The sequence below is a fragment of the Anabrus simplex genome, chromosome 1 (genome assembly GCF_040414725.1).
Source record: "Anabrus simplex isolate iqAnaSimp1 chromosome 1, ASM4041472v1, whole genome shotgun sequence".
In the NCBI taxonomy this organism is placed as follows: Eukaryota; Metazoa; Arthropoda; class Insecta; order Orthoptera; family Tettigoniidae; genus Anabrus; species Anabrus simplex.
In genome coordinates this window covers 1,147,795,866-1,147,806,659 of record NC_090265.1, presented here as the reverse complement: position 1 = coordinate 1,147,806,659, position 10,794 = coordinate 1,147,795,866, and positions in this window count along the sequence as shown.

Genomic DNA, 10,794 nt, shown 5'->3' with positions numbered 1-10,794 from the left:
TATGTGTACCGGGCGGTACACCTCCACGCCGCTTATTTAAAATTTGCGCCAGTTGAAACTCCTCTGCTGGAGGAAGTCTGAACTTTATCTACGGTATTAATTTTCTACTTTCTCAGAAGATGTCACTACCTGGAAATTTTGGAGTTTTTGAACTGTGTCATTTTCGACGTATTTTTGTTTTGCTTGTAGTAAGAAGTGTGAACTTTCTCTTCTAGAGGACACTACTGAAGATCAACAATAGTGCACCCTAGTGCGGAGTGAAAGAACTGGTTTTTTTTGGAGAAAATTTAATTTCAAAAGTTTGTTCTTTGCTAAATTTCTTTTAGTCATTGTTTAAGTTGGCAATATTAACCCTTTCTTTCCCCTTGTTTTGAATTTAGCCAATCCCGAATTTCTTAAATTAATTTTCCACCAATGATGTGTTTCTTCTTCATCTTGTGTAGGGGTTTTCTTTAACCACCAATAAAAGATTGTGGGCGGGTGTTTTCCTTCCTAAAACGCCTCGAACTTTCCGCGAGAGTATATAAACTGCTGATTTTAGGGTCTCTGCGCCACTTCTGTTCCATCTTTTCGTGTGTAAAGTACATAGCAGGGGGCGGGAAGCGCCTCTTTCTTCGGCGGCAGTCAACAACCAGGTAATGGCCGATTAATTACTTCTTTTCTTGCTTGCTCAGCAGTTTAACTCTCGGGGCGGGTCCGAAGTTTTTCCATTATGTAACCTTCCTTAAAATGTAAAGAAACTTGTATCTATTCTATCTTTTAAACTACATATTGGGATAGAGAGTGCTTAACCCTCTCGAGCTCCCACTCATATTGTTTTGAGGTGAACTTATTTTCTCAACCTATTCTTCCTTAACATTATGTAAATTTGTTTCTTCCTAAAGTCACCTCTTTATTATGGGATTAGCCCTTGCATCAGTGGCCTAGAGCCAAATTAGGTTTTGAAACAAATACATTAGGAGTGCAGATCGCCTCCTCTCAAATTGTTATTTTTGAGGTCATGTAATTATCCTTTTATCGCTTAATAGACCTCAGTAGGTTGGGTATTTTACCCCTGTGCTTACGTCCTTAGAGGACAGCTTGAAAGTAGAGTTAGGTGTGGCCTTGTGATAGGCTTAAAACTTTGAGAGCGGATCGCTCTTTTGCAATTTGTTTCTGCGTGCCTCTAGGAGGTATTACTGTGTAATTCGGAACAAGTGCTCCTGGGCATGATTGGGGTTTTCTGCCCCTTTGCTAAACCTTATGTACATGTAAATTCGGGCTAACTGCTCGAGAATTGGAAGTTCGGGGCCCGAAGCCCAAAACCTGTAAATACTATTGTTGCTCTTTGTTGCCTTGCTACTCTGTACCTGCCATTCTTGTTATTTCTGAGTTTGAAAAGAAAATATAACCTTGTTAAATTTTAAATTAATTTTACTTTCGTAGCTTGAGACCTGTTCACCACCCCGCACCTTCTTTCACCTCTAACTACCACAAAAACACGGCAACAAGTGGTAGCAGAGCGTGGTTGAATGGGTCTCAATTTAGCCCCTTTTGACGGCTAAACATTGTTTTGTTCCGAACTCTAACCATTTTCTCAGTTGCTGGAATTTTTTGAGTTTTTCAAAATTGTTCCGTCATCATGCCCGGCCCTCGCGATGTTCTCCATCTTAACTATTTGCGCAAAGAGGAGTTGATCTATGAGTTAACTATTAGAAATGTGCAATCTGGAGGCACGGTTGCAGTAGACACAAATAAGCTTAGAGAGTCCCTTGATTTGCCCATTTCCATCCCCACCTTGGGAGAGAAAGAAACTGACGACTCTCTTTCCACGATCGTCGAGAATATTACTGGGCTAGCATCTGTAGTTAGTTTTTTTTGATGAAAATGATCCTTCTCCTAATCAAATTAAGCGTGTGCAAGCCAGGCTGTTTCATTTTTCAAATAGAGTTAACGATCTGTTGTCTCTAAAGTTGAATGACGTTCAGAAGAAGGAAGCTAGTACGCTGCTTGAAAATATTTCTGAGTTATCTAGCAAGGTCACTCAATTGTTAACTGGGGAGGTTCCTCCCAAAAGCGATCTACCCACCACAGTGAATGTAGGTAGCGAGGAAGAGCCTCCTAAGGGAGAAGCCAATAGGAAAACCATCGCTGCTCAAATAACCTCTGCCCCATTGGACGAGTCTGAACGCCGTAACTCATTAAATAATGTACGTTCTGAATTAACTTCCTTGCCACTGAAACCTTTACCTACTATGTCACCCGGGTTCAGCAGTTTGCCTCATCCATTGGCAATGTTGCTCAGAGGTATCTCTAAGTTTTCCGTTAATACCACCAGTGAAGTAATTTCCTTTTTAAGATTTTTAGTTGAATTTCAGGATCATGCCCCTGTGTTTTCTCTGTCCCCATGTCAAATTTTGCAAATCATCTATCCCTATGCAATTGGCATTCTCTCTGATAAAATAGTAAGAGCCATTGCCGAGCAATCATCTATTGAGGATTTCCACGCCCACTTGCTAGCTAACTTCATCCCGGCTAGGGCCAGGTCCTCCCTTATTCAGAAGTACTATTATCGTGTACAGCGTTTGGATGAAAACTTGGCAGACTTTATCCAAGATATTAAATTCTATACTAGGGTGTTTGCTCTTCATTTTCCTGAAGACCAGATTGTATAGGCTATTGTAGAAGGAATTTCACCATCCTATAGGTCATATTTGTGTTTCGCGGCGTGCCCGCAAACCTTCTCGGAACTTGAAGCATTGGCCGTTTCAGCGGAAGGGGTTAGATACGCCGATTCCTTGCGTGTCGCGAAAGAACCCCCACCTTCCTTTAGTAATACTCGGCCTCCACCTCGCCGATCAGTCACTCCTCGTAAATGTTACGCTTGCGGGTCGCCTGACCATCTGCGGAACAAGTGTCCATTGATCAAATCTAGTAGGGCAAATAATGGAGCTGGTTCATCACAAGGCTGTTTTAAATGTGGGGGTTTCTCACATATCGCCAAGAATTGCCCAAATTCAAATAGCACCCCCTCCTGCTCAACTTCTGGTGTAAATTGCACCAATGCCAATAATAAAAAATGACTAGTGGCTTCGGCTGAGTCGACTAATCCTTCTTCCCGAGGCTCAGCCCCTGGTAAACAGGTCGAAAATTCAGGGAACGATCAGTCTTCAAATTCATCTTTTGAATGCCCTAAAGTGTGTCTTAGGATTGCGGCGGATACCCCCGCACCGGTCCCCTTTCTCAAAGTTGAGGTAAATAACGAACCTATAACAGCTCTATTAGATTCAGGCAGTGTTTGTTCTATTATTTCGGCCGAATGGTATGCAAAATTGAAATCTGTTTGTAAACTACCTGACTATGACTCATCTCCTGTTCAATATGTTTCGGCTAATTCATCCCCATTAGAAATTCTAGGTTCTTTACAGGTCAAAATTCGTATTTTTAAATTTACATGGAAAATCAAATTGTTTGTGGCCAAGCACTTGTCTTGCCCCATTATATTGGGAGCTGACTTCATTTCCTACACTGGTCTTGTGCTCGATCTCCAGAGTAGGTCGTGCTCTTTCAAATTTGCGTTTAATTGTAAAATCCCATTATTGAAATGTAATTCTGTATCATGTTCATCTTATTTCGCCTACCCAGGATGAGATGTTGTTAGACCTTAGACATCTACCTGAGGAGCAGGCTGATAGTATTCGTAAGTTGTGTCAGTCGTTTCCAGAGGTGTTCTCTGATACTCTTGGTGTTACTGACCTTATCGAATACAAAATTGAGGTCACGGATTCGATTCCTGTCCGTTTTCCACCTTATAGGCTATCTCCACCTAAAATGAAGGCTCTGAAAGAAATCATCGATCAGATGTTGAAGGATGGTATTATTAGACCCTCTAAGTCGGCGTATTCGTCGCCTATTTTTCTAGTCCCGAAACCCCAGGGGGGCTTCAGGCATGTCATTGATTATAGGGCTCTCAATCGGAAGGTGGTGTTACAATCTGTGCCCCTTCCCGACCTTCATTCTTGTTTTTCATGGTTCCGTAAGGCCAAGCTCTTCACCATCTTGGACTTGAATCAGGCCTACAATCAAATTCCTCTAGCCGAAGAGTCTAAACATCTTACAGCGTTTGCCACGGACTGGAACTTATACGAATACAACCGCGTGCCTTTCGGGCTCCCCATGGGAGCAGCTGTACTCACTAGGCTGCTAGATAGGGTCTTCTCCTACATCAAATTTGAGTACTTGTACCACTACTTGGATGATGTCGTCGTATTTTCAGAGACTTTTGAAGAACATCTAGATCATCTGCGAGAAGTTCTCGATCGCCTTCGTAAGGCTGAGTTAACTGTCAAGTTGTCCAAGGTTGCCTTTGCTAAGCCCTCTATGTCATTCCTAGGGCATATTGTGTCACCTGATGGTGTAGCAGTCGATCATTCGAGAACACAGGCCATCCGTGATTTTAAACCACCTAAGGACATCAAAGGTATCGCCAGGTTCATTGGAATGGTGAATTTCTTCAGGAAGTTCATTCCTAACTTTGCTAATAGAGCGGCGCCCTTGAACCTTCTTCGTAGGAAAGACATCAAATTCGAGTGGGGACCTTCTCAACAAGCCGCTTTTGAAGATCTTAAATTAGCTCTCTGTAATGCCCCTGTCCTTGCTATGCCTGATTTCTCAAAGAAATTCATTGTCCAAACCGACGCGTCGTCGTCAGCAGTAGCTGCAGTCCTTCTTCAAGAGACTGAACTAGGGAGGCGACCCACCGCCTATGCATCTAGGACCTTGTCGGCTCAAGAAGCCAAGTATTCTATCTATGAGCTCGAAGGTTTGGCAGTCTTATTTGCCTTAGAAAAGTTCCGTCTCTATCTTGAACATGTCAAATTCGACCTGGAGACAGATAATCAAGCCTTAAGCTGGGTTTTAGGTTGGCCGCGTCATACTGGCCGCATAGCCCGTTGGGCCATCCGTATTTCTGCCTTCCAATGCGATGTCAGGCATATCCGAGGCACCGAAAATGTTGTTGCTGATGGACTCAGCCGAATGTTTTCCAACGACGTCGAGACCCACGAACCGGTCGACAGTTCATCACCTCCCGAGTCCATACTATCTGGTGTTAATGCCATCTTAACAGATGCTCCCATGCTTTTTAGGGATATCGAGAAATACCAACGTGAAGATCCGACGCTGGCTCCGATAATGGAAACCCTTTCTTCTGGGGAACATGTTGTCCCTTATGTTCTGAGGAATGGTGTTTTATGTTGCCCATCGAGGCATGATAAGATGATGAAAGTTGTCGTTCCAGCTGTTCTTGTACCTATGATCTTCAAGTATTATCATGAGACCCCATTAGGAGGGCATCTTGGTATCTTTAAAACTCGTGAGAAGATTCGTGAAATGTTCATCTGGAAAGGTATGGACGGTGAAATCCGTGAACTAGTGAAGGCTTGTAAATCCTGTTTGCTTAGTAAACCAACCATGTCCACCAAGGTAGGCCTTTTGTCTTCTCATCAAGCGTCGCGCCCCATGGAACGCCTGTATATTGATTATGTAGGACCCTTCCCCCAGTCTAAGGGAAATGCTAACAAGTTTATCTTTGTATGCGTAGATGGCTTTACTAGATTTTCCTGGTTATTTCCGACTAAGCTGGCTACCGCTCAGTCCACCATTACTTGCCTAAATTCTATTTTTGCTTCTTTTGGTCCGTGCCAATATATTGTGTCTGATAATGCTAAGGCGTTCACATCAAATCTTTTTCGTAAATTCTGTTTTGACTTGTCCATCTCTCATGTAACTACTTCTGCTTATTACCCTCAACCATCTCTGGCTGAACGGGTTAATCGTAATCTCAGGTCCGCGCTCATTGCCTATCATCATGAAGATCATTCCAGGTGGGACACGTCCCTGCATTGGTTAGCTTTTGCTTTGAATTCGGCGGTTCATGAATCTCACAAGTTTACTCCAGCCTCTTTGATGTTCAAGTTCGTTCCCAACACGCCGCTCTCTAACCTCTGGTCTCTGAGTGACATTCTACCCGAGACAATAGATCCGGATAATATTAAAGATCTTTGGAAGAAGGCTAAAGGCAATCTTAAAGTCTCTCATGAAAAGGTTAGGGAAAGATATGATCGTGGATGGAGACCCACCCATTTGAAGGTAGGTGACCAGGTGATGGTCAAGAATTTTGTTCCCGCGGGCAAGCTTGCCCCCAGATTTCATGGGCCGTGTATCATTCTAGATTTCCTTACGCCGGTCACATTATTATTAAGCAATCCAGCCACCGAGAGGATATTTAGGGTTCACCTGTCACAGGTGAAACCGGTGTAATTTCTGGGTTAACTTGCTTCATATAATCGTGAAAGGAATATGAAGGTTATATTTTTTTGAGTTTTCACTTTTAAGGCATTCTGCCCCTTCTATAATATTTTGTTTCATATGTAAGTTTTTGTAAACCTTCCCCGCACGGTTAAACTGCCATCCTATCCTTGCCACGGCCATTACCACGCTCCCGTCTCCTGCTCCACTACACACAGTGGCTCGCATCTGAAATGAATTTCTGCACGCCGCTGGCCCCTCAACCTCTGCACAAAGCCTGTGCCCTCAAAAAATGATGATGGTCCAACAATTCTGCCGCCTAGCTTTAATGTTTCAGTGCCCCCGCAGCCGCGCGGCGCCGTGCTGCGACTGGGATAGAGGAAGGGCCCCCTCTTCCCCAGCGAGGACAACATGTGCACGGCGAGCCGGAGCCCTCCTCCCGGCCAAGGCTGATGTGCGGCGCACGACCTGCTACTGGCCCGCAGCCTGTATATGTTCACTCCTCTCATAGTGCGGGCGACCGGTATCTCAGGGTACTTGAGGGGTCCGAGCGGCCTCCTCTGGACACAAGCTGCAGCGGCCGGTCTGGCCATCCAATTTAATTAACTACATTGACAATTACTATCAGCAATTACTACACCTGAGAATTCGACAACAATATCTGGTGGACTTAGAAAATTTTTCCTCAACTTTAAAACTAAAGTTTTCCTTCTCAATTCAACCTTCTACAAACATTAAGACAGTACTTCCGCTGTTACAACAAAATTTTGAAACTGAATCAAACTAAATTTCAGCCATTTCGATAAATGCTTCTGCAATCAATCTTCATATCCACATCATAACTTGGACCTTGTTTTCAAACAAATTTCATGTGTCACCCCTGGAGGAACCTTTGGGAGGGGAGGTCTGTACCGGGCGGTACACCTCCACGCCGCTTATTTAAAATTTGCGCCAGTTGAAACTCCTCTGCTGGAGGAAGTCTGAACTTTATCTACGGTATTAATTTTCTACTTTCTCAGAAGATGTCACTACCTGGAAATTTTGGAGTTTTTGAACTGTGTCATTTTCGACGTATTTTTGTTTTGCTTGTAGTAAGAAGTGTGAACTTTCTCTTCTAGAGGACACTACTGAAGATCAACAATAGTGCACCCTAGTGCGGAGTGAAAGAACTGTTTTTTTGGAGAAAATTTAATTTCAAAAGTTTGTTCTTTGCTAAATTTCTTTCAGTCATTGTTTAAGTTGGCAATATTAACCCTTTCTTTCCCCTTGTTATGAATTTAGCCAATCCCGAATTTCTTAAATTAATTTTCCACCAATGATGTGTTTCTTCTTCGTCTTGTGTAGGGGTTTTCTTTAACCACCAATAAAAGATTGTGGGCGGGTGTTTTCCTTCCTAAAACGCCTCGAACTTTCCGCGAGAGTATATAAACTGCTGATTTTAGGGTCTCTGCGCCACTTCTGTTCCATCTTTTCGTGTGTAAAGTACATAGCAGGGGGCGGGAAGCGCCTCTTTCTTCGGCGGCAGTCAACAACCAGGTAATGGCCGATTAATTACTTCTTTTCTTGCTTGCTCAGCAGTTTAACTCTCGGGGCGGGTCCGAAGTTTTTCCATTATGTAACCTTCCTTAAAATGTAAAGAAACTTGTATCTATTCTATCTTTTAAACTACATATTGGGATAGAGAGTGCTTAACCCTCTCGAGCTCCCACTCATATTGTTTTGAGGTGAACTTATTTTCTCAACCTATTCTTCCTTAACATTATGTAAATTTGTTTCTTTCTAAAATCACCTCTTTAGTATGGGATTAGCCCTTGCATCAGTGGCCTAGAGCCAAATTAGGTTTTGAAACAAATACATTAGGAGTGCAGATCGCCTCCTCTCAAATTGTTATTTTTGAGGTCATGTAATTATCCTTTTATCGCTTAATAGACCTCAGTAGGTTGGGTATTTTACCCCTGTGCTTACGTCCTTAGAGGACAGCTTGAAAGTAGAGTTAGGTGTGGCCTTGTGATAGGCTTAAAACTTTGAGAGCGGATCGCTCTTTTGCAATTTGTTTCTGCGTGCCTCTAGGAGGTATTACTGTGTAATTCGGAACAAGTGCTCCTGGGCATGATTGGGGTTTTCTGCCCCTTTGCTAAACCTTATGTACATGTAAATTCGGGCTAACTGCTCGAGAATTGGAAGTTCGGGGCCCGAAGCCCAAAACCTGTAAATACTATTGTTGCTCTTTGTTGCCTTGCTACTCTGTACCTGCCATTCTTGTTATTTCTGAGTTTGAAAAGAAAATATAACCTTGTTAAATTTTAAATTAATTTTACTTTCGTAGCTTGAGACCTGTTCACCACCCCGCACCTTCTTTCACCTCTAACTACCACAAAAACCCGGTAACAGTATGTATGTATGTATGTATGTATGTATGTATGTATGTATGTATGTATGTATGTATGTATGTAAATGACACATCTCCTCCTAAACCACTGGAGCAAGTTCAACCAAATTTGGTACACTTATGACTTACAATCTGGAGACGAGCACTGTGGGAGTAAGCCATCCGTAGCTCCCTTACAGGCGCGGGGCCAGGGGGCAAGGTATTAAAATAATCGAAAAAGTGCCGAATCCACAGTTTTCGGGGTCGCTGTGATGATTAGTGACACTACCGATTTTTAAAAGTCAAAGTTCAACTCCCTTTTGGGTGGGGGGCGCGGGGGGAATGGTAAATAAAATTAAACGAAAACAGTGTCGAATTGCAACAGTTGCAATTCAGCTAGCGGGGTGAACGGACGTAGTGCTGAACGTGCGGGAAGTACAGGAGTGCGCGAGCATGGGAGTGTCAATTGAACAATACAGATGTGCTATAGGCAGATGGCAGGCCCGATGTAGGAAGAAATCGTTACAAACGGTGAAAAACGATATCAACATCACTCATACAGTAGTGTCATTAGTTGTAATGATGGTACTATTAGTGATTGGCGGAGTGGAGATGAACCCTGGCCCAGGACTGACATGGGACGATATCGAGAAGATTAAAGAGGTCATGCAAGAATGCCATACAGAAAAGACCAAAGAAATGCTACTAGGACAGAAAAATGATTTCAAGGACTTGAAATCATTTATACAAACAGAACTGAAGGGTATTAAAGAGAGTGTATTACAAAACAAAAATGAAATATGTGGTTTGAAGAAGAAAGCACTGGAGGTAGAAGAAAAATTAAGGAAACTCGAGGAAAAAGAAAAAACACGGTCGAAAGAAGAGAGGAAGAAAAACATAATAATCTACGGATTGGCAGAACCAGGGAGAGAGAACTTCAATGACTTGATAGATAGAGTACTCTCTCTAATCAGAGAGAATTTGAAAATAGAGTGCAATGATAGTGATATTGATAACGCCTTCAGATTAGGAAGAAATATGGGAAAAAGACCAGTAAAAGTCTGCATGGTATCTGGTTTGAAGGCCCGTAAAATTTTGGAAAACACCAGAAACTTGAAAGGCACGAAGATATGGATAAAGAAAGATCTCGACAAGGAAGAAATGGAGAATGTACGAACACTACGTTTTCATCAAGGAAAAGCTAGGCATTCGGGACTAAAAGCCTTTATACGTGGAAACAGACTTATTATATCAGACGATTCGTGGAGCAGGGCATGGACAGCTGGTCAACTACGTGAGCTAGGGCATTGTCCTGATACGTCAGATAAGCGGAAGTACAGCAGTACAGTGAGCGACGCCAGCACTCCTGAGTCAACAGGTACGTGTGCAATCCTACCAAGCAGGGACAACGAACTGGATGTTGTGACGACAGAAACCGGACATCACCAACCCAGGAGATCTACCCAAGAAGGAGATGTGATCCAGAGAAAGCAAGACACCGCAGGGAGAAAAGAAGAAAAGAAACGTAAGCCAGCGTTAAATTTAAAGGACATATGGGCAAAGAAAGGATTGACTAGGTCAGAGGAAGCTAGAGGGTCAGAGGAGGAAATAATTAGTTCCCCAAGTGGATCTATTATACAAATAGAAAAACCACGAATAACGAGAAGCAAGGCCCTGGTAGCAGCAGATATACCTATGAACAAGTAACTAGACTGGGTAGTGGGATTAATCAACATAGAGGGTATATTAAGTAAACTGGGAAATGATGAATTTATAGATTTAATGAGAGAGAGTGAGATTATTGGGATAGTAGAGACATGGTTGCCGCCTAGTAAAAATGTGATAATACCGGGATTTAAGGTCTGGAGTAAAACAAAATATAAAAGGAGTACGAAAGGGCGTCACCCAGGAGGGATAACAGTTATCGCAAAAGATGAAATTTGCAAACAAGTGGAGATATGGGAATCAGGATGTGAGGAAATGATCTGGGTCAAAACAAAAAAAAGGAAATCAAAAGGGGAGAGATATGTTTATTGGCTTTGGCTATAACCATCCATCGGGGTCCCCGTTTGAGAAGGAAAATTTCTTTGAAGAACTCGTCGACGCAGTAAATCAGATAAAATTACTAAATTAAGAAG